Below are 26007 nucleotides of genomic sequence, written 5' to 3'. Positions count from 1 at the left end.
GGTCTCAATAATAATAGATCGTTTATATGGTGTAGTCCTAGTTCTTTATGGACCAAACTATTAGCAGTAGAGGTCGGGAGGCACAGTAATTTTTTCAGAAACATATTCTCTTCTACCTGTAGAGATTCTACCCTGGATACCCCCCATACCCCTGCTCCGTAAAGGGCAGCCGAGAGACACCTAGCTTCAAAGATCTTAAGCATTTCTTTAGGCCTTCTACTACCTAATTTACTTGCAAATGCAAATATTCCATTGGCACTCCTGATCATTTTGTCGCGCACCACCTTGTGCTCGACATCCCAGTGACCATTTTTGGAAAAGTTAACTCCCAGGTAGCAAAAGTTTTCCACAGACTGCACCACTTGGCCGTCAATGAGATACCTATAGGGCTTTTTAATTTTCACCTTACTAGCTCCGCACTCCATCACAAATGTCTTGCTTTTGTTAATGACCAGCTTTCTTTTCTCAATAAAGGCCACAAATTTATCCATCAAAAGCTGTAGACCCCGGGGAGTCCTAGAGAGAACACAGCGTCGTCCGCGTAGAGTAACACGGGGATGGTGCTTGTGTTTACTCTAGGTGCGTCAGCTGGTGCCCTCTGTAAGATCGAGTCTATTTCATTAATAAACAGAGTGAAAAGCAAGGGTGCCAATACACACCCTTGTCTGATACCTCTCCTGACCCTGAATTTGTCTGTGCATTCGCCCGAAGGCCCGTACCGGACACTCGAGCTAAGCCTCTCGTATAAACGGGCCAGAAAATATATAATTTCCACTGATTCTTCCTCCCGTAACTTCATTAAGCAATAACTGGCATGTGCCAAAATGTTAATAAAATGTAACTCCAGCAAAATGGGATCTGTGGGTCTTCTTGGAAGTGTCTGGACCCGGGTAATGATGGTAAATAGCGCTAAGAAGAGAAACAATTGGTTAGTTCCTATTGAAAATCCTCAATTGAGGTCTATTTCCTTAATCCGTTACAAGTGTTGTGCCTTGGTAACTTCACTTACATGCCCCTCTAGGTTCATGCCAGTTCCTTTAAAATGGACCTATCTACCAAAGCCCCCATGACATGGGATGGACTGGCTGTCCAAATGCCACTGTAAGGAATGAATTAGAAAAGGGTTACATTACAGCTCCGTTATGCATTGCCTTGGGGTAATTTAATCGTGGCATAGAGTAGTGGTCTAGTCAACACAAAACGCCAAGCTGTGCCTTCACTGCTGTTATGTTACACGTTTCTGCCATGCTATTGAACTTTTCACCTACAGACATGATGTCAAAGAAGAAATAGGAGTTGAAATGGCCCCCCACCTTGCAAATTCGCTGGAAAAATACTATGTGCCCCAACCAATTCACTACATACAATTCAATTCCAGTCCTTTTTAGGTCTAGCCAGCGTGCAAGCACTGCTCTGGCGATCTGTTGTAGGTACTGTACGGAGGACAAGCCCAGCCCATATTTTTCATTGGCTTGTGTCTTTGTCCTTGTAAATGCTGGCATTGATTCCTTATTAGGCTTTTTAGTCCATCCTTAGGACGGCCATCTCATCATTTGTATTCTACCATGGTTACTGGACCCTTTACTTGGTTGTTACATGGTAAGTGAACTTTTATCGCACGCACAAAGGTTCCTTGCTTCACCCTCCTATTCCTTGGCCCCCCTATCCTTTGATTCTTTGTGCCCTCAGTGTGACTGCCCCTTTCTGTTGTCCGTCCCCCCTCCCATCCAGTTATCCTGTCTGTCCTCCATGGCCTCGCCTCTCTTCCTCAGCCCCTCCTTCTCCCCTCTGCTTCTGTAGGCTGGGCCGTGCTGGTGCCCGTCCGGCCCTGGCTGGGGGTGTCCCTCTGCCCCCTTGCCTCAGCCTGGCCTCTTTCTTCGCTCAATCCTATCGCAGAGTGACACGCTTCCTGGTTATTGTGTGCAGGAGAGGTGAGTGGCGGGTGGGTCAGGCGACGGACAGGGAAGGAGAGTTGCCAATGTTCGAGCAAAGCCTGGCCTAGGGTCTGAGGGTGGACAGCTGGTGGTCTCCGCAGAGGTAGAAAGGATTGGCTCCGGCCTGAAGTACTGCTGCCTGTCACACGTGTGGTGACCTGGGACCCCAGGTGTATGTCTATACTGGAGTCTCAGTGTGCTGGGGAGTTGAGCAGTCAGTTGGCGGGTCTCAGAGCACTCTGCTCTGAAGTCGAGGTCTGCGTGTGCTGGCCTAGGGTCGGATGGAGGACAGCTGGTTGTGCCCACAGAGGTAGGAAGAATTGGCTCCAGCCTGAGCGACTGCCTCCTGTCACACGTGTGGTGACCCTTGGCCCAAGGTGTATGTCTGTACTTGAGTCTCAGTGTGTTGTGGAGTTGAGCAGTCAGTTGGCGGGGCTCGGAGCACTCTGCTCTGAAGTCGAGGTCTGCGTGTGCCACTGTATCTGAAGGCTAGGTTTTGGTATGCCCCTGTCTGTAATTTCGAACCCTAGGAATCTCTTTGCTTGTCTGAAACAGGATTTTAGTACCCCGTTTTTTAGGTACTCCGAGGGGGCGTGCCTAGTGTCTTAATCCCTGTGACTGTATCCCTCATGTGAGTGAATGGGTTTGTAGTGGACCCTGCGAGTGTATCTTTCTGTGCTTGACTAGATGAGTTTGGGGGACAGAGCCATGCACACTTCTGTACGTCCCTCCTTGAGTTTCTCACCATGACTATCTCTAGTTTTTTAAAGTCTTTCTTATTTCACTTTCCGGTCTACATGCCACATCACTGTATCCCACCTGCAACCTTCACTCTTCACTCTTCCTCTCTCTCCCTCCCAACCTGCAACATGGCAGAGAGCTGCATACAGCCACTAACTACCAGGCCAAGACAGTGGACATGCAATAATAATTAACAACCACTCATCCAGAAGATGAAACACTGAATTTTCTATGTGTCTCGGGCCACGTCACACAAAGATGGTATACATATATATAAACCTGACAAGGGCTTTGAATATTACCAGCCAGATTGATTTCTATTATGGAACATGACAGTATTTGTATAAATGCAGGGCTTTAAGTGGGCCGGGTGCTGCCGGTGCTCAGCACCAGCAGTTCCAAAAAGCAGGTGCCAAGACGGGTCCCTATCGGGATCTCCACATTCACCCTCTGGATTCAAAGTGAAAAAAAACTTAACACTGCAGCAGTACCACCCTTCACTGCCTTTGATGTAAGTCAAAGAAACTTGTTATAGCTCTTGCACTGTCTCATAGTTTTTTCATTCCACTTAAAGCCCTGCGTAACTGTTTAAAACAACAGCAGAAATTAATTTGCAGAGAGTATAGACTTGCAGAGATCGATACATAAACACCGATTATCTCTTTTCATATCCTCCGTAGATATACTTCACATTATGAAATGGACACAACTGTCTGAAATATGTACCTCTGTTTATTAGTGTAGTATCTGGTAGGACGTCTTGTTCTTGGTGCAGATGGAATGCTGTTGGCAATTTTTTGGTATCACTTCCGAAATGACTGGTTAAGAATTGTTTTACTTTTAAAACTGGATATTTATAGAGCCAGCATTTCTGTATTTCTGAAATGTCAGCTTTTGACCTATACTTGTAAATTTCTCAGTAAGGCATGCCATAATGGAGGGCATGGTGTGTCATACAAGTAGTTCGCAGAAAGCATGTTAGCCACAGGGCGCCAGTTCAGAGATCTTAGAAAGTGTGCACATGCATTGAGGTTTATTTGTAAAACTAGAGAAACATGCACTGTTTGAGTTGCATGCCCAGCCATTACTTACGATTGAACAACCTGAAGTAGGTGCATGTGGTCCGATTCATCCACACATGATCTTTAGGCAGTTCCTATCTCTGCACATAGACATTAAGAGTGTCATAGGTTGCCAAGATCTATTAAACAAGCCAAAAACCAATGCCATGGCTATTTGTGAATTACACCCCAATGCAAGCATGCCACACCCAGGATGCATGGGCCTTTCACCGTGCTTTGCTACAGGAGGACCACAGCTCCCAGGAGGCTCAGTGCACGGAAGCGCTAGAAAAGCAGGTCACTGGCCCACGGCGCCTGTAGCTGCCTTTCACCACGGGGGTTGCTTTCCCGCACTTTGCCACAGGAGGACCACAGCTCCCAGGAGGCTCGGCGCACAGAAGCGATAAAAAAGCAGGTCGCCGGCCCGCGGCGCCTGTAGCCCCGGGGGTTGCTTTCCTGCACTTTGCCACAGGAGGACCACAGCTCCCAGGAGGCTCAGTGCACAGAAGCTCTAGAAAAGCAGGTTGCTGGCCCGCGGCTCCTATAGCCGTCTTTCACTGTAGGGGTTGCTTTTCCTCACTTTGCCACAGGAGGACAACAGCTCCCAGGAGGCTCAGCGCCCAGAAGCACTAGAAAAGCAGGTCGGCGGCACTCAGCACCTGTAGCCGCCTTTCACTGTGGATGTTGCTTTCCCACACTTTGCCACAGGAGGACCACAGCTCCCAGGAGACTCAGCGCACAGAAGCGCTAGAAAAGCAGGTTGCTGGCCCGCGGCACCAGTAGCCGCCTTTCACCGTGGGGGATGTTTTCCCGCACTTTACAGATTTCAAGAGAGAGGTTACCCACTTACACCAGGGAACAGGGCACAAAAGACCAACAGTCGAAAAGGGATCCCTGGGATGTATTTACTGGACCATAATATCTATACCCATACAGTTATACCATGGTACCCGGATTACAGGTTACCATAGATCACTGTATAACAGGACGAAATTTGTATAATGATTCCCACAAAGAAAAAATATTTGTTAACAATCTGAATTTTTATTAAAATGAAAAGATCATTCACATTAAAAATACACACATTTAAAATTTCAAAGGAACTTTCCCTGAAAGGTAAAAGTTAATCTCTACAATAACAATAAACAATATGAAATAATAAGACATGTAAGTACATTATATATCACAGACTTCAAGATTGTATTACCAAAGACAATACATAGCATAAAGAAAAAGGACCCCTATTAAAACGGTGGCACTCGGATATTATTACCACTATGGATTACTCGATCCACTGGCTACAGATGGCATGTACACAAATCCACACATGTGACAAGAATATATGTACATCCAGTGTGTTTGAGCTTAAAGTGGATTCTCATATAGGAATGCGTCGACCCCCCACACAGGGAGAGTGAAGTCCCCTGTAGTATGGAAAACCCCTGCTAAGAAGTCCTGAAGAAGGTGCCACATTATCGAGTGTCTCGCACCGAAACGCGTCGACGCATTCCTATATGAGAATCCACTTTAAGCTCAAACACACTGGATGTACATATATTCTTGTCACATGTGTGGATTTGTGTACATGCCATCTGTAGCCAGTGGATCGAGTAATCCATAGTGGTAATAATATCCGAGTGCCACCGTTTTAATAGGGGTCCTTTTTCTTTATGCTATGTATTGTCTTTGGTAATACAATCTTGAAGTCTGTGATATATAATGTACTTACATGTCTTATTATTTCATATTGTTTATTGTTATTGTAGAGATTAACTTTTACCTTTCAGGGAAAGTTCCTTTGAAATTTTAAATGTGTGTATTTTTAATGTGAATGATCTTTTCATTTTAATAAAAATTCAGATTGTTAACAAATATTTTTTCTTTGTGAGAATCATTATACAAATTTCGTCCTGTTATACAGTGATCTATGGTAACCTGTAATCCGGGTACCATGGTATAACTGTATGGGTATAGATATTATGGTCCAGTAAATACATCCCAGGGATCCCTTTTCGACTGTTGGTTCCCGCACTTTACCACAGGAGGACCACAGCTCCCAGGAGGCTCAACACACGGAAGTGGTAGAAAAGCAGGTCGCTGGCTATGGCACCTGTAGCTGCCTTTCAAAGCGGGGTTGCTTTCCCGCACTTTGCCACAGGAGGACCACAGCTCCCAGTAGGCTCAGCGCACGGAAGTGCTAGAAAAGCAGGTCGCTGGCTATGGCACCTGTAGCCGCCTTTCACCGCAGGGGTTGCTTTCCCGCACTTTGACACAGGAGGACCACAGCTCCCAAGAGGCTCAGGGCACGGAAGCTCTAGAAAAGCAGGTTGCTGCCCCGCTGTACCTGTAGCCACCTTTCACTGCAGGGGTTGTGTTCCCTCACTTTGCCACAAGAGGACCACAGCTGCCAGGAGGCTCAGCGCACGGAAATGCTAGAAAAGCAGGTTGTTGGCATGCGGCGCGAGACTTGCCCGGTCAAAGCCTGGGCCAAGGGCAGAACCGTCCACGCCCGTCTGAACCCAGAAGAGGTTGGGCCCCCTCTCTAACGCCTTGCCTCAGATCTAAGGTACTTTTTTTTCCTTTTGTACTTTTGCTCTGGTAATCTGTCACTATGGGGGGAAGGAAGGTACCAGTGGAGAAAACAGGGGTGGAAAAGTAACAACACTCGACACATTTATGTCAAGAGCTGCGAGCGTTTCCTCACATAAAATTGATCTGACAGAGAGACGCTTATCCATGGAACCACTCCTCCTTTCTAATAGGTCACCACCAGGGAACACCATAACAAGTGCCCAATACACCTCACCAACTCAAGTGGCCCTATCAGATGACCTCTCAGCCGGCCAACAAGAGCCCTTGCCTGCCACCCAACAGTCTCCTATGTTCCACAGAAGAACTGCTGATTACCATCCCTCACCGATTTCGTAATTGACACCCCAGCAAAGCGAAGTAGGGGCGCAGGGGCTGATAAGTCAAAACCACTCAAGACCATTCGAGCAACTAAACCCCGGGCAACCCGTGTTAAGACAGTCACTTAAAAGACTCTGGTAACATCGCTGCCTTTATCTGCTTATGCCCCACCTTGTGAACCAGTCTTCGATAAAGCCTTCTGGGCCGAAGTAACAACATTTTTGTCCACCTTACTTGACCTCATCATACTGAAGCTAACTAAAATCGAAGAGAGACTAGCTGGCTTAGAGGCCCAAAAAACACCAGCCCCTCTAAGAAATGCCACTCACTTTGTCGACCTACCATCCGCAGCTACGGAGAAGCCTGAATCTGTTGTGCCTGCTGGCCAGGGCACAAATCCTTCACTGTACTGGGGCTCTATAACACAGTTTTTTATGCGGGTGGTTTGGGCCCTTCTCCCCGCGCTCAACCTACTGAACAACCGTAGGCTCGGTCCAACACCCTTGGCCAGATGGGACAATGATCACTAGGCACCAAGGGGACTGGGCAAACTAAGCCTGGGATCTTATCCAGCAGGACCTCAAGGACCCCCAGTGGCATTGGGGGCAAACTATCCACATCAAGTCTTTCATCTACCACCGGCTTCTTCCCCCCTTAAGTTAGTCCTGGAAAATATTCCCCTCTGTGGGACCAGCAGTTCGAATCCACCACACAGCTAATGGACAAATGCCTGCATTGGCTATCCAATCATCTAATGGATTGGGGCATGGGGCGTCATCAGCTAGCAAATAAGCTCATTATGGTGAGGAGAGTGGGGTGGGTTGGTAACTCTACTAAATCCATTGAAGGAGACTGTGTGGTGATACATTTTAACAAATTAGTGTGCACGGAGCACCGTTATTAACATTTTAACAAACCCCACCTTGACACTGCCCTTCTTGAAAATCTCCACAGATCATCCCTTAGGAGCACTCAGATTACTCCCTTAGAATTGGAGTTCTTCTATAAGCAGGGTTCCCCGCCAAGACTCATTCAGAGGGGTGGGTTAAGGCCAGCCACACACATGCCATGTTACCATGTTACCCCGTTTCTTTTTTCCTTCTACACTAACGGGGTGGAGGCAGCCCTGTCTGGCTCGACTGCAGATGTGCCTATATTTGACAACATCCCCCTTCCAATACTGGCTTACGCTGATGACGCAGTGTTAATTGCTAGGACGGGGTAGTCCCCCAGAGCCTCATAACAGCATATGCCTCATTTATGGCCTCCCTAGACCTTTGAGTTAATTAAACCAAATCCTTTGTCATCATAGCTGGAGCTGCCAGAGGAGCAAAACATCCTCACTTCCATTTGGCCTCAAAGAAAATTGAAGTGGTTGATTCTTTTGCATACTTGGGAGTTATGTTCGACAGTAAACAATCTTGGTCGAACTTGGTGGCAGCAAGATTCCTGGGCATAGAAAGAAGCCTACAAGCTATAAAAGGTTTCACTAAGTAGCAGGGAGCCAGTCCTGTGGACACAACTAAAAACATTTAGCAAGCTAAATCAAAGGCAGCTGCAACCTATGGGGCGGGCGTTTGGGGGATGGCCCAGATTGAAGAACTGCGGAGAATGGAAGATACCTTTTTCAAGTCTAGGTTTTCATTACCATCCTCATCCTCTAATTATATTTTACATTTTGAACTAGGACTTCCCTACTTTTCTGACTCTATTAGACTGGCGCCGGTCCTGCTGTGGCTCTCTATTTGGTGAAGGTCGACGGTTAACTTAACCCAATGTATAATTGGTGATTGCATAAAGCTGGAGGGTCGCAGCAGGATTGGATGCCTCAGATACGTTGAAGTAGAACCCACTGCTATTATACTGGAAGATTTGTTTAGAGACCCGTAGCCAGATGCATGAAGCTAAAAACCGGTCGCAAAGGGGCAGATTCTCAGAATCTGCCCCTTTGCGACCAGTATTTTTGCATTTGGCATGCATCATCCCAAATGCAAAAATCCAAATTGAGAATTCGCTAAATTGCGATTGTTTGTTTGAATTTAAGGAATCTCAAATTGAGATTCCTTAAATGCAATGCATGAAAGTTCCAAAAATAGCGAATTCGCTAATAGGGCACGCAAATTACCACGAAGTACAACTTCATGGTAATTTGCAAAAACTTTGAAAAATGCACTAACGTGCATTTTTCAAAGTTTCATGTTGCGCGTTTCTAAGGGCATGTGTGTGTGCAACATATGTGCACAGATCAATTTCAGGGGTGCAACAGGGTGTCCTTTGGACACCCCTGCACCCTTGAAATCGCAATCTCAATTTGCGAATCGCTAATTGCGATTCACAAATTGAGATTGTCTTCTCATTCATTCCTATGGGCCTCTAGGGGAGGCATTCCTTAATTGCGACTCGCAAATTGCGAGTCGCAATTAAGGATTTCGAAGAAATCGCTATTTTTTAAGCGATTTCTTCATGCATAGCATTTTGCTATTCCTTATTAGCGAATCCTTATTTTTCGGTAATAAGGAATCCCAAAATGGATGCTTGATGCATCTGGCTGCCTGCCTCTTGTAGATAGGTCCCCAAACAGAAAATAATCGAGCTACATAGGCAGAGGGCCAGCTATGCTCGTAAGGAAAAGAACTGTCAGTTAAAAGCGGTTATCGCCTACGCCCTCATTCCGCCAAGATCTGGGGAAGCCTATTCTTACTTCTCACGTATCACTATAGCCCAGCATAGATTTATTTTGCTACGTTTCCATTTGAACTTCATCCCATTGATGCTGGGGTTTGCAGACAGGAAGTTCAAGCATGCTGATCTAACTCCTTGACCCAGTCTGATTTACACCTGGTACTGTTTTGTAAGTTTTACCAAAGTGAAAGAGAAGCATTTATCCTTTCTAATTTAAGGCATCATAATTGTAAACAATGCAAGATTGCACTGTATTTTTTAAAGTCCCTTCCTAATCCTTATGTTTGCTTCTCAGTCACATCATTTCTGTGGGCCTGTAGGAGAAAAAGAAAGTTGTTGGACGCATTGTCTTAAATTACCATAAGGGGCATCTAAACTCAAGCATGTTTTTATGGCTTTTTATAATATTCATGTGATATGATAAAATTGTGCTTTCATGATCTATTTGTAAACAGATCGAATAAAGATTTAAAACGAAACAAATCGACTTAAGTTGAGTGAGGGTAGCACTACTAGACTGGTTTTTGGGTTTGAAATCTTGTGTGTTTGTGTGTTTGTGGGTGTGTGTGTGTTAGAGCACATCCTTCCATAAGCTACACTGCCTTTCATCCTTGTTAGCTCTTCTGCTTTTGACTAGTGAACCCCCTGGGTCCTTATCGAGTTCTCTGTTCTCATGCATCCATCACAGCTTTTATCCCAGGTTAGGGTAAAGAGAATGGGGTAGCCAATTGATTCTCCCCACCGACAACCCTCCATTGCCTCCCACAACCTCCTTCTGTCACCCATTGCTTCTCCACCCATTGCCTCTCCCTTTGTGTACCCTCTGTCCCCTCCTCTTTTTTTAACACCCAAAGACGCACATCTGGAGCTTAGTTCCTACCTATTTGTTTTTTCATCACCAAAAAGGCAACCTATCCACATTATTCAACACAACAAAATTCAACTCCACACATTTCCAATCTACACCACAGAATTCGACATCAACACATAATCCAACTTAACAACAGATTTACACAGCACAATACATCCAATCCACACCACAGAATTCCACACCATGCTACAAAATTCAACAGCACACCACATAGTTAAACTCCACTACATACCACTCAACAACACAAAATACCATTCCACATAATTGCACTCCATAACACACAATCCCACTACATATAATTCCAGTGCATTCAATAGTACATATTTACTATCCACATAATTCCACTGAACACTATGCCACAAATTCCATTACATTAATCCACACCACATAATTCCATGTCTAACAATTCCAGTCCAACCCACATAATTCCACTACACACCACATACATTCACTCTATAACCCGTGGATAAATGACCTTTTTATTTACAACGCCAATAGCTCTAACACAAGCAAATGCGAGACCCACTGAATTTCCAATGCTTGTTCTAGCTAAGCAGATTCTTTCAAACAATGTGACAAACATATATTTTTTGTAAAAGAAACAACCAGGCATTACATATAAAATGACAGAAGATCACAAGAGCCTACTTTAAAATAAAAGACTGGGTAGAGAAAGCCACCAAGGACACATGACTTAATGAAGAAAAATGAGTAGGAATATTATTTTGAGAGGATGGGATGAGTGATGGAAGAAGTTTATGAAAGAGAATATGAACCCATGAAAGCAAAGCACATTATTGTAATCCAATCTTAAAAAATCGATTGTTCGTCCAACACACTAGAATGATAAACATTGAGCTTTGCTACTCTTCATGGTAGGTGGTAACAACTACAGCAGGCATCCATGTTTCAGGTTTTATTTACAGGTCCTGTTCTCATTGGACAGGCTCCCATCACCCTCCCATTATACCACACATTTAGCTCCCTGCCTCACCCTATGGCTGCAGCCTGTTTTAGAATCAAAAGCATTCAGCTGTCGGAACTCACTGCCACCAGCCTTGACTCCATTTGCAATGATGGTGAAAGAAGAATGGGAGTTAATCCTTGCTGCTAAATTAGATTTCTATTGAGTCAAGGATTTTAGCTTAATTTAAGATTACTTTTTGGAAAGTGATGTTTGCCACTTTTAAGACCCTTGTAAGCACATTATTGGGTTGAATAATGAAAGGCCAATCTGTATGCTTTAGTGCCTTAGCTGCTTTTTGGAATAATTTATCACTTGTTTATTGTAGCATGTCTGCTTTTATTTTCCATCAAATGCCATCTTCCCTACACATAACTTTTGCAACATCTTTTCAATGCCAGGTTTTTAGGCTATGTTGACCATTTCAGAACATACTCATGAGGACAAACAGCATACTGAACTGAAGAGGTATAGCAATGTTCACGTAATCAATTATCTGCCTATTTCAGTGACCTCTGAACTGGCCGGATGGGAATTGGTTCACTGCATTGTCTGTGTAGTAAGACTGCAACAAGAAAGCAGGTTATAGTCAACATGGTATTGGTGATTACTAGGTGATGTGAAGATCTGGCCAATGGAGCTACACTGCAGGCGGAGGAGCATTGCCCCACTGCTCACGAGCATTATAAAAGGAAATGATAATAACTTAAGTTATCATCATTTTATTTTTGATTAGTGTCAGGTTAGGGTGGGGCTGGTCTTGACTCCCCTGACATCGGAGAGGGGGAGTGGTTTCTGCACACTAAAGTGCGCATGACGCTCAGGCCCGATCAAAACGTCATGCACACTTTGCATGTTCTCCACCCAGACTGTCTTACATCCTGGGTGGAGAACAAGTCCAGGCTCACATTCCCCATCTGGGTCGCTGAACCACAGTGCTCAGACCAATCACAACACTGCAGTATTGTGATAGGCTCAGGGGAGCCTTGGTTCTTCCTGGAAGACTGTGCCATGGCTCACTGTGCCACTGGATTCAAGCTAGCCTGGCTGAAGAAGGGTGACATACCCTGAAACTGGTCCCAGGATGCTTGTTTCCGGTCCAGGGAGGACCTGGCCTGGCAGTTTGGTCTGGACTGTTCCCATGGGGCACAGGGTCAAGACTGATTTGCATATGGCTGGGTCCAAACTGGGGTGCCGTAGTGGGCAAAAGAACGATGAATTTAACCCAGACCTTTTGACTGGGTAGAATGTTTGCATTGTCAGCATTCCGTCCATCATGTGTTTGCTGTAACACTCCTGGAAGACGAGTGGAGGAGATACGACATGGGAGAGATGGTGGAGAGATGCGGAGATCAGTTAAGTGAATATATTTTTTTTTACCCTCCCTCCCCACCCTGTACCATACTAGCCGCCACTTCACTGACATCAACAACACACTTCATTTTGGATAAGAAACAAGCTACACAGTTTTGATTACTTTTGTCTGGATCTCTGTGGCATTTGAATCCTTGGAACATAGGTACAATCTTTGAATTTTTGTGGGAAGCATGAGTCCACTAGAAAGGCACAATCCAATGTTCTAATGGGTAGCTTTATCAACAAGTTGCATCGCCCATCTGCCAGCCATGGAGGAGCAAGGGCGATACAACTACTAAGTCAGATTTATCAAGCCATGTAAGGCCATCTTGCAATGTCCTGCGTGGTTTGCCAGAGTAACACACCACAGCCCAAATAACTGCTTTGAGTTACTCTACCCCAGGGAGGCGTTCCATGGATGGAGCGTGGGTGTTCCACGCATTAACCCATAAATTGTGTTGCATTCACAGATTTACCATTACTGGTAAACCTAGGAATACATCAAAATGCTATGCATCCCCAGCTGAGCCCTAACGAGGAGAAATATCTTTATTTCTCCTCATATCTCCCTTTCTATGTGTGCTGCCTCTTGCAGCATTCATAAAAAGAGAAAAATGCCTTAGAGGATTACGTTTGTGCAAAACGGTGCCTCTTCCTGCACGAAAACAATCCTATCTGCAAAGCAGGTACCCTTGCACCACGGCACAAGGGTCTATGCATTGGGGATAGGCAGCACATTGTGCGCCAGCACAAGGAAATGACAGGAATATGCTGTATCTCGTTAATACAGCACATTCCTGCATTTTCCCTTTCACAGAGTTCATCAAGGTGGCTTGCTGAGCTGCACTGCGTGAAATATTGATAAATATGCCCCTAGATTCCTTGGAACCGCAACATGAAGATTGGTGTACATTCTAGCCATGTTGGATGCACTGGCAGTTTTTGATTTACCATAGATTAAGTGTAGAGGCTCACATCGACTCGACAGAATGGTTCTAGAGTTTATTTCCACTTTGCGGAAAGAAAATTCTCCAGGGTTTTAATACGTACCACAAGCAAGACTAACCCTAACCCTTTTGTTAAGGCTGTATTCTCTAACTGTTTTCATTCCAAGGTCAATTTCTTTGGCTGACTAGAGAAGTCACTAAGCTTAATTCTGACTGAGGATAGTTGAGGTACTCTGCAGCTCAAAAGCTTGAATCCGAGCAAGGCCATTTCTTCTTCCACCCTTCTGAACTTGGAAAATTGCGTATCATGAGTTGGATAACGATGCCCATTACTGCAACGCTGTACAAAGTTCTATATAAACATGTAAGTTTCTTATTATTTCAAGCATTGGTGTATTTCATTGGTCCATATTGGCTGAATCAAATCCAAGATTCAGAATAACAAACACATATCATTGGAGGGTTTCAACTTCCATGAAAGGGATAGGGGCCTTCTGTATAATTAGACCATTCACAAAAAGGGGTTGCAAATTGTACACTGTTGTTTTACAAGTGGAATAGTATTTTACTAACCAACCTATGTACTGATAGATTGGATCACAAAATACCAATATACATGGGGTTTGCATAATAACTTGACCAATTACAATTGATTAGGCAGGTTGCAATTTGTCAACCCCTGTGATTGGGATGGTGGCCTAAAAGGAACAGCAGACCACCATCCCTATTATAGAATACAAAAATTGTGAACTTTGTATTTAAGAAAAAAAGCAGCCTGTGTTCCTAAAAGAAACCAGAGCTGCTTTAAAAATAAAACAAGATTTGGTGTTTTAGAAAACATCAAAGAGAACATGCAGTGGTCACCTGGGCCTCTGCTTATTCCCCCCAAAGCTGCCAACACAATTCCCGATGGGGATGAGGTCCCAAAGGGACCCCGTCTGCTTTGACAATCAGTTAACCCTGAATTCGGGGATAATGCAATTGCAGTTGTAACCCATTTATATAATACTTTCCACACTCCCAATACTCCCTATCCTGTTTGTGATGTAGAATGGATGACAAATGCCCTTTTTGCGTTACAAAACATTTTCGACTTGTAAAAAGGATTTTGTACCTACAGAAAAACCTTTTTTTGCTGATCACAATGTTTGCGATCACAAAAAGGCTGTGTACTGATGGCCTAGGATGCAAGGCTGCCAATCTATTCAACCAAGGAAATACTTTTGTAGGGCGCTATATCCTTTGTCCCAAAGCCAACAGGTTTAGGAGTAGCTCAATGTATCCAACTTCAAGGGACTCTTGCTGACTGCAGCCTGGAACCTTGTCCATCAGGAAGATTTACACTTCTATTTCAGAGACTAAAGGCCTTAATACAAGTTTGCCGGTCCTGCTGTCGGCCTGCCACCGTCAGTCTGACAGGAGGACCGTTAAGCTCAACGTGCGCCCACCCGCTGGATTATGCATGTAGTCAAGGGCTGGCAGGCAGTGCTGCAGCAGTCTCACAGCACCAACTGTGTAAGGCTCATAGAAGAGCCTTAACAGCATACCACTGCCTGCAGCACATTCCTGCATGGTGTGGCATGCACTATATCATGCACGCCACACTGCACTGGAATGGGGATGCAATCCCACGGGGGTACAACGTAAGCCCCCCCCCATATTCACCTCCAGGCACAGATCCGGCCCCTGGCCCTGTTAGGTCCCCCTTTCCTGCATGTCTATCAGCCTTTTCATGTAGTAGCAGACTACAAGAGGTTATCCATAAACCCGTTAGAGACCAGCGTAAATGTTGCATAGCATAAACCGTGTCTCAATGGGTATCGTTTGGTAAGGAAATTATTAAAGAAAAAATGAATTGTCGAGTACGGGGAAAGGGACACAGGGAAACAATAGACCATGAAGTGAAAAGATTTAAGGAGTTGCTTTCCACATATATTTTATCTGTATAGTCAAAACATAAACAATTAAATAAACAATCATGAATGCACTGTGTTACATTAAATGTCATCTAACCTGTGATAACATGCACAAGTGCTCGTGAGAAGTGAACAGCGCAGGCTACACGTGAAGGGTATTTACAGAGGAAAAAGTGGGCACAAACAAGGTTATATACAAAATAAGGTAATCTATGATGCCCGTACAGTTGGTACATTTGTAGGTAAGTAATTCTTCCTGGCAATCACAGAAAAGGTGCCATAAATTACGCTGTGGGGGTCGATGGCGTTTTGGCCTATAAACAATTTTAGGCCATCAAGACAGGTTACAGAATTCAGATACAGTGTGGATGGGATCTGCAGAAGGGCCAGGGAGGGTATCAGCAAAGGAGACGAGGTGCTAATCTGATCTGATCATCATTTCTGAATGGTGCCGAGGTCGGAAAAGGGTTAATTTATGCAGCGTAGGGAGGTTGACTTGAAGCCTGTTGCGTTCTCGGTGCAGAGACACTTGGTGGGGAACTGCCTCCTGATAGAATTGCGGAGATCGCGTTCAAGGCTGGAAAGGTCAGCTGAGAATGAGAGAAGTCTGGTGCGGTCTGCTGGGAGTGAGGGAAAGCTGTGAGGTACCCTTTTCATGGCAGGCTCGCCACCCTGAAAAGGGCAGTGAACATGTAGGTCTTGAAATGCCTGGCGGTGCCGGCATTAGCACCACCATCATATTGAAGCTGGTTGCAGACTGCCGGCGAATTGGGATCCTTGATCTTGGCGGAGCCTGCAGTCTTGTGTTGGGCCAATTGCAACACTCCAAAAACAGCAGGTGGACCCACAGGGGTGGAAGTGGTCAGACCACCACTGTGAGTTTGGCGGTCCTGAGGATCGCCAAAATCACAATAAAGCCCTAAGCCAGAATATAAACCATAAAATCCTTGACCAGAGCCCGGCTCCATTGCAGTTGGTTTGAAATCATACCTAGGTCATGGTCAACCATGAACACTGACTTCTAAGTAGTGCTTTACTTTACTTGGCCCTTTTTGGTCTAAATTTTTTTTAAATCAGATCTCAGTTTCCCCTTAACCTATTTTGATGAACTGGGTGTATTTATGCTCATTACTTTTTTTATCTTTTTTTGTATTGGGAATTTTAGTGTGTAGTGATCTTTACTTAAAAATTGTTGGTAGTGCTAGAACTAAGCAAACACTGGTCAGGGATTGCCTGCACCATAGGTCCCAGGCGTTGAGCAGCGATTCCCTCTGTACCACCTTTTGACCTAGCCAGAGTGGGTTTATTCTGTTGATATGGATACCCACCCCTCTAATAAATAAACCAAATTATGTCAGTTTCAAATAAAGTTCCGTTTTCGAGAGATGTTTAAGACCTGGATATCTACAACATCTCTGTTAGAAGTCTTGTGCACAATCATTTACAATTCCAAGTGTTTGGTGCCATTAGGCACTCAATAACAAATATGTATTATAAAGTAAGAAAAGCTGGAAATTAGAAAAAAAAACACAATTTAAATATATTCATAAATGTATGGGGAGGTACAAACACCACAAGCAGAATGCATGACTGTCTATACAAATCATGGATTTCTATGTTTAATCACCTATTGCTCTGCTTTTAATACTGTGATTTTTTTAAATATTGGACATCTGCAGAAATAAGTGCAAACTATTTGCAAATTCGCACAGTGTGACAGGATTTGCAATCACAACAGCACCCAGGTAAGGGTATCATCAAGTTTTAATGTCTTAATCAATGTTTGTATACACAGATTTCTAATCTGAGTCCCTCATTTTCCAGGTGGCTTGCACTGTATTCCCCTTTCTTCAGACTGTGTTCACTTTCCCTGAGTTCTTAAGATGATCCCCGACCTCCTTTTAGTAAAGTACAGTCCCCTCAAAGAGTAGAACAAACAGATATCTAATTTCAGATCTTTAAATGAGAAGAATCACTTTTTACAATGTGCAATCTTCAACGTTGTGTGCACCCTATTCTGTGTCACTCCCTCATCTCTGGTTGAACCACATCACAAATGCCAAAAGAAACTTCATACTCCCCCTAGTCAAAAATACCATGGAGACATACCTTTTACCAATTGCTATCTCTGTGCCACCATCCTATAAACCCTAAAATAAATAGATCTAGCGCTTGCCTGAGGCCACGACCCTCCTCTGGGTTGTGGCATCTGGGACTGGAGCAACTACATCCCTTGGTCAATGGACCTGAATGCATTGAGATCTGGAGTCAGAGGGTCCCGCGCCTCATCTCCTAGCTCTGTTGCACTGCCTTTTGGCCACTGTCCTGGCAATCCTCCACCACAGGGAAACTGCTGGCCCCACCTCTGCGTCTCTCTATGCTCCTTAGTTTCTCTCCTCCCCACTCCAATGAGCTCCATTGTTGCTTCTTCCTTCTACTGCTCTGATGATCATTATCCTTTGCAGTCTCCCTCTTGTGATGCGTTCTGCTCCTCATTCTGCATGCTTACTTTCTGTCCAATGACCAGCCCACACCACCCATTTACCAGAGTTTCCCTTAGTGGCCATCTTGGAAAATCTGACGTTCTTTTTTGCTGCCCTTTAAACATAGTAAAAATTTTTTGTTGTTCTCCACAGTGTAAACAAATGATCGCTATGGGCAAAACATTTAACATTGATTATGAAGATCCACAAGTGTAGGGGTTAGACTTTCAGTCATCTTGTATAAAATTTCCTGGTACATTCATAACCATTACCTAAACATAAAATGAGTATGGAGAAAAATCTATGATTCTAGAAGATTATCATGAGATTAGGTTAAATCTTGAATCCATTGTATGTACACAGCAATGTTTAAGTAAGGTAAGAAACCCTCAATATGTATATTGTATTTTTCCCACTACATTAGAAGAAATTTAAAATCTCTAGTGGAATTGCAAACCCTGGATGAGAGTCAACATAAATATTCCCCTTGCCTTAATACATCTATACTGGAGGCAACTCCACAGGTGGATGTCAATTAAATTTAGAACCTCCTTCACAAATAGTGTGATTTTCGATTGCCATTCAACTCTAAATCGGGCCTTGAAGATAATTTTTATAGCATGAATTTTATATTATTATATTTTTAAAGACAGAAGGATTATATTTGATTTAATGTAAATGCAGCAAAATAATATATCTAATTAGTATGTCCACAGAGTAGCATTACCTACCACAACAGTCAAAGTTGGTTCATTAAAATTATAAATCAAGAACAAATATACAACCCAATTTAAATATAATTTCTTTAAGAAATAACAAATATAGTATAAACTCTATAACATTCATAACCTCAGCTATTGAGAGTATGTTATACATGGACTAGAAGACTACAATTTAGGGACTATCACGACTAATTGGAACAGTAATGAAAACAAGTAAGAAACAACATTCAGAAAAAGGAAAATAGAGGGTAAATCAGACAATGGGTTATTATTTACATAATAGTGCCACTCCATTCCAAACATTGAAAACATTATTTCATAAATATTAGGTTAAATTAAAGTAACAGAAATGTCAACACAATTATAGAATCTTGAGAACCACATCTCTTGATATATTCAAATGACTCTTACTCTGATAGTTGAAAGTCGTAGCTCTTCAAATCTCAAGGAGTCAGAGCAGCTGAAGTACCCTCAGTCAAGCAGCACTGAATTCATCCGTGCTTACTGTGCAGCAGTAGCTCAATTTTTGTTACCCTCAGTCCAGTCATGCATTTACATTTCAATGAGCTCAAGACATTAGTTTCCGACTTTCCATAAAGTTAGTTCAGATAGACCTCATTGGATTCCAACCAACACATTATCATTTGTATGCCCCTTATTATAGAAGATTTTGCTGATTGGCCTCAACCCAGTAATTACAGATTGTATTACCCATAGTTGAATAGACCTCCAGTTTTATTTGCTAATATTACTGCAGAATCAGGCATTTTAGTAATCCTTTATGTGCATACCTTTGACTATAGAACACGAAAAGAGTTCTGCACTACCTACAGTTTATTGTTGATAGAAAAACTAAGAAAGTAGATACACAGACTATTCAGTTTTGTGCTATACAACTATCGATTAAAAAGAGGAGGTCTGTTGGCCTACTGTAACACAGGGTACTAATCTATATCCAAGCAAATGCAAGGAGAATCATCTAAGTGAATGCAACCTAACTTACTATGTAGACAAACCAGTTGTTTTCTACATCAGTTGTACTTCATTTATACCAGATGCACTATTTTCACAAACACTATAATATATGTAAATTAGTTGCTGTTCTAATCCTCTATTAATCAATACAGTACTCAACACATACCTGATGAGGAATGTAAGTAACAAAATAGCGAAAAATATCCTTAAAAGAAAACATGTAAGAAAACAACTTTTATTCATGAAAACATTATTGTAAAATATAAGGACACAAAAATATGAGAACATTTGAAATCAATATGGTCCACATACTTTCCTGAATAACAATTTCATACTAGTGGAGAACGAATAGTATAGTCCTAAACCTAGTAAGACAACAATTGCATTGCATTATTTTATTCTGATAGAATTAGGACAAACATCATATTCGATTTAACGTAGTTAGTCTGATGTTGCCTACAATTTTCAAACAATGTTATGTGATTTTAGTTCTAAGATAGAACACGGCAAGTACATTGCTGACATAATTGTTTGGTTTGCCATAGTCAATTTACCTTCTGCTCTACACATAACTCTCATTACAAGTATTAGCATCAAATTTCCAAGACATAAACACGGGACATTGTTGATTCGCTATTGAAATCAATTGAAGATTGCCAATGGACAATCTTCATGTTATTATCAATTAATTCATAGGATTAAATCATTGTTAATATCTCACCCGCCAACCTTGCAGGGAATGACACAAATCATTACAATGAGCACTCCAAATCCAAAGTGAATGGATTATGTAAAGAATGAATGAGTGCACTAATAAGACCAGTTCCAAAAAAGCTTCAGAAATTATTTTTATCCAATTCAGTCAACAAAGTATATTAGTTGCCAATCACTCTGAAACATGGTTACTACCAAACTAAAAAAGAATCTGCACCCACGGAGCAATGAGGTATTGTAGAACTATCTAATTATTAAGGGATCCCCTGTAACATGATAACTGCTATAATTCTATGTAAGCTTTAATTTAGCGAGCCTATACAAATTGTGCCTTTAAGCATGCAGCCAATCGGAAACCATGTCCCTTAATTACTGCACACAACCTGTCCACTGTGTGCCTTGAAAGGAACATACCAAAGCTCTTGGCATCACAAACGCAGAAGGATGAATATATATGCCGGAATTTGATGTTCAGCTCTTATATGTGAACAGGAAATATGCCATGATGTATGAGGTTGAAATAATACAGCGTAGGCAAACGTAAGCTATATGATTGGCCCCATATAAGTACCATGTCCCTGAACTGTAGCACACTTTTGGCCCAATAAATTGCAGAAATGGAACCTACCAAGACTTTCTGTCAATCAAAAAAGGAGGGGTTGAAACTGATTGCTAGATTGCTTGCTGTTGGGCTCAGACTATGGGCCTATTTATGAGATGGACTGCCCAACCCGTGATGGCAGTCCCCGGACCACCATACTGGTGGTCCACCCGCTGTATTGCAACCTTGGTGTTGGGACTGCCACAGGACTGCCGCAACCGCTGCAATTGCCAGCGGTCCATGATCCAAAGACAATGGTGCAGCAGTGTGAGGCTGTAATATGCTGGTGGTGCCACTGCGGCACCACCAATGCATATTACGAGTTTCCTCCCTGTAACCCCTTTCATGGCAGTGAGCCTGCCTTGAAAAGGGTGGCAGTAAGGAAACTATGGGGGCCCAACAGACTGCCTGTTGCCCTCCTGTACGTATGCACCCCCTGTTCCTTCATGGCATGGACAGCACAGTCCATGCCATGTAGGAAAGTGTTTTGGTGCTCCCACAGCGCTACCTTTCTACCACTCACATACAAGCCTTTTAAAGGCAATGCTGTGTGACCGCCAAAGCAGGACCGCCCGACCTGGATTCCCATCCGGAATCTGACAGGCAGTCTGCCTAGAGGTTTGGCAGTGTTGCAGCGAGGCGCTTGCGTGGCAGCCTGCTGCAACACCGCCAAACTCATAATCAGGATCTATACAATTTCTAAATCTGTGATATGATCTGCCTTCAGCATTGCCCCACAACAGAAACTGATTGAATCATGAAATAGCTTGCTTAATTATGGGTTACAATTGGATGTCCTATGTGCATAAAAAGGAAAATAAAGTGATCCAATATTCATATTTTTTGCTACCTGTCATATTTGAATAGCCCTTCTTTCAAGTTTAAACACCGTCATGCCTTTCTGTGGTTTACTTGCTTCTCCTTAAATCGATTCCACAGAGAACATGATGCACCCAATTTGACTGCACAGGGGCAGCAGATCTTTAACGTATGAAGGGAACTTTTACTCCTACTGAGTTGATATTCATACTGGCCACGAAGTGGCAATTGAACCTTTGCTCTTGGATTTTAAGATAAGTTATCAATCCTAATGAGTGGGAAGATCTTTGCTCAAGTTTTATTAGTTACAGTTTCAGAATTATAACTATTTTTCCAACTTGGTAATAAACAGCCAATGTTCACTGTTTTGAAATGCCCCCTCAGTGACGATATTAGTTAACATTTTATATATAATGTACCTTCTTAAGTTCTAGCTAAAGATAACTTTTAGCCTTCTGAGTGGCCTCTTGTCATTAATGGTTCAGAAATGTGTTGCAGAGTGAGCTTTGTGTTAGTCTTTTTCAGCCATTGACTTTCAATTGTTTTCCTAGTTTACCGTTGTATGGATGGCCTGCCCATCAAGGCACTGTTAAGTTTTCACAGTTTTTCATGAAATAGACCTAGATAGATCCTTCTTGGCTCCCATGCAAGTGCAGGTAAAAATCAATTTACCAACTTTTGTGAAAGGAACAGAACAAATTTCTCTCAAACTTTCCTGAAGACAGTGCCTCTTCAGCACATAATAAACCTGTCAGAGACAGTCAGGCATTTTTATTTTTCCTAACTTTTTATCCCAAGTGTGCACACAGAGGAAAAATCCACATTGATATTTTAAGGCTTTATTTTAGGCCAATTTTAGTTCAGATTAAATGCAAGAGTATTATCACAAAACTCAATAAAATTGTAGTGAATGCAAAAACACAGAATATAAGTATAAAAATAGACAACATGATGAATATTGCATTATTAAAGATCATAAATGCATAATCTTTAGTGTCAAAGGTTTGCTGTGATGAGGATTCAGAATAATCAACACAGATGAGTATGTGACGTTTGTCCATATTCCGGTCCGAGACCTGTCTTTGGGACAAGGCTAAATTATAGATCTGCTATGGTAAAGTCGACTTGACGGCCTTGATGCAGCCATTCAAGGTGCCATACTCCTCTCTTTTGTCATCCTGGGCGCATCAAAGTCCGGCCCTTTAATTCACCAGATGGCTGTCATCAGCTATGTTTGTTCCATCGAAACCACATACTTTGATTTAAAAAAACAAAATAAATAACTTGTGGATTATGATATTAGGTTGGATAAATAACGACAGAATTCCCTTACATACTCCCGTTAAAGTCTAGGGGCCTCATTTATGAGAAATGACGCATCGCTGCGTGAAAGCAGCGATGCGTCACTTCTCAGTGCGCACTCCTTGCGACATACCTGATGCATCATATTTATTGTATGACGAATCATGTCGCAAGGAGTTACAGATACGTCAGTATTTCTGACGTATCTGTAAGCGCAGAAGTGACGCATTGCTGGAGTGTGTCACAAAAGTGACACAAGTCCAGCAATGCGTCCTTTAACATGGGGCAAGGCCCATGTGAAAGGGCCTGCGTCAGTCTTACGCCTGCTGTGAGGCAGGTGCAAGATTTTGACGCAATGGCGTACTAGAAGTGACGCGGTGAAATCTTATAGATTTCACTGCGTCACTTCTACAAAGCTTTTTGCGGAGGAACGCCGCCCCCTGCATACATTATACCTGACGCAGGTATAATGTAGCGCAGGGGTTTACAAAGTGACGCATCTGCTTAAATGCGTCACTTTGTAAATAGTGCGCAACAGGAGGCATGTTTTACGCCGCCAATGCGTCACAAAAAGTGACGCATCGGAAGCGCAAAACTGACACAAGGCCTCATAAATGAGGCCCTAACGCTTTTATGCTGTTACCCATTTAAATGAATGCATAAGTAAATGCATAAATATATGAGCTAGGAGCATACTATCAAAATGTAGGATAAATGTAATACACATACCTATACAATAATTAACATAAATGTATGACCTATTGCAAGCAAACAATGATGCATGTAACCTGCGGCTACGAGCAAGTGCAAGTCATAGAGATGCTTCTAACAGACTTACAGGGCAAAGTATAAAGCAGCATGGCATTTGGTGGATGGCTTAATTCTCCCATTTGTGTTCCCATCAGGATTCAAGCAGTCCTTTTGTTAAACTGCAGATGCAACCTGATTTTGCTTGACATGATCAGTGCGTGTTCTCTGATATATCTACTTTGCTGACACAAGGACATTTTAATTACTGGTTTATGGTTCGTTGCTTGTGAAATGAGTGCTTTTTGAATGCCTTAATCTGTCAACAAGATAAAGTGGTATAAACTCTTGGGAATTCACTTGTTTTCTTTTGCTGTCTTATTATATTGATAGATTTATAGCTCTTTTTGTTCATGAAGAAAAGACATGGCGCACACAAGCTTTCTAGAAGATGCAGCAACAATACCGGCCTTTTAACAAACATATCCATTATGCAACGTTTTACATTTGATGCCTTTGGAGTTCAGCACTCACTCACCTACTTAGTCCTTTTCCTAACCCTCTTCTTTGAACGTACACCCTAATAATGCAGTCTGTTCATCAAAAAGTCCTCCTTCCTGCTTCTATATTGTAGTAGCCGATGAGGTGGCTATATTATCATATTATCTTTCTAGACCAGATGGGAATAATATTTCTTACTTTGCACCGTCAGTCACTCCTGTGTTATTTAAAAGTGATTATTTCTAGGGGAAGAGGAGTGACTCCCAGCCCTACCTCTCTAGTTGTTCAGATATACTCATGCACATAAAGTCATGCAACTGTTACGAAATACTTCCCCTGAAAAAAAGCTTTACCAATTGACTTTGCCAATGCTTGTAATTGTAATGGGCTGTGCAGAAAAACAGAACCATTATTGGATTGACCCTTTTCTCAAAAGAATAGTTGGGGCAACACCTTCCCTACCTGTAAAAGACCGAGTTTCACAATTGGCAAAAAGCCATATGTGAATGTACAACTTATATCATGATTTATTTCTTAATTACATGAAAATAAATCGAGTTATTTAAGACTCGGCTTATGTGGACACTATATTAAAAATGTGCTAGAATTTATTTAACTATGACAAAAGTGTTCGTTTTGGCTACATAGAATGTTGATTGGAGCAGTGAGTGATAGGCAAGCCCGAGGGTCATAGTATTTGAAAGTAATGGGGTGTAACTGGCGTGAGAGCAAGTGGAAATGCAGGTTATATGTGGTCACAATGCATATGTTTTGTATTTCTGTGCAAGAATCGCTCTGGAAAAATGGAGCTTGTGCAAATGCACTAATTTTCACCCACCTAAACACCTTTCTCTCTGTCCTGGCAAAAGCCTGAAACTCAAGAGGCCGAGTTATAGGCAGAAACATTTTGCACACTAGAAGGATAGTTTACCCTCACGTGTATATTAATTCCCTCTCTAAATGCACCTCTGCAATTTAGTTTTTCATGTCACCTCTCAGTGTCTGGATGAGCTGATGGTGTGGATGGGTGTTCATAGCGGGGCTCACTTGAGAGCCATGTCGCTGGGGCTGATTGCAGTGCAAGTTTATCAAAGTGCCTGTCACTCAGTCAAAAAGATGCTCGAATTGATGAGCAACCCTGAGGATCTTAGCAGAGTGCACACAGCAATATTCACCCACATAAAATTTATAATGTGATTCCTTGGGACAATGTGTGAAGGAATGCACAGCTGTCGAAATACTGACTGGCCCAGAGGAAATATATGCAGTCTTTACAAGTAGGTTGCATGTGTGTGAGAGTGGATGGTGAAGTGCCGGAGACAAAAGGAAGTGTAAACTCTTCAACCTCAGACTTTTGAACAAAATTAAACCTTACATTCCCAACAAGGACCTCAAACTAGCCACGCAATCTCTAGTTCTATCAAGACTGGATTATGGGAACTCAATCCTAACAGGCATCCCCAAATCGCACCTGGCACCACTAAAAACAACACTTCACGCGGCAGCGAGAATGATCACAGGCTGCAAAAAATGTGATCACATCTCCCCGGCACTCAAAGAACTCGAATGGCTCCCTGCGGAAATGCGAAGTACCTTCAGAACGGCCTGCCTAACTCACAAGGCCCTCCACACCGGCAAACCGGAATACCTGGCTAACAAGCTCAAGAAAGCAGGCCAAGCCAGAAATTTAAGAAGCTCTAACTCCCTGCTGCTCATCCTACCAAAAACCAGAAGGAAGAGAACTGCGGACTGCTCTTTCTC

This window comes from Lissotriton helveticus, chromosome 4_1 (genome assembly GCF_964261635.1).
Source record: "Lissotriton helveticus chromosome 4_1, aLisHel1.1, whole genome shotgun sequence".
Taxonomy (NCBI): domain Eukaryota; kingdom Metazoa; phylum Chordata; class Amphibia; order Caudata; family Salamandridae; genus Lissotriton; species Lissotriton helveticus.
The sequence above is the reverse complement of the archived record's forward strand: the minus strand, read 5'-3'. Positions refer to the sequence as shown.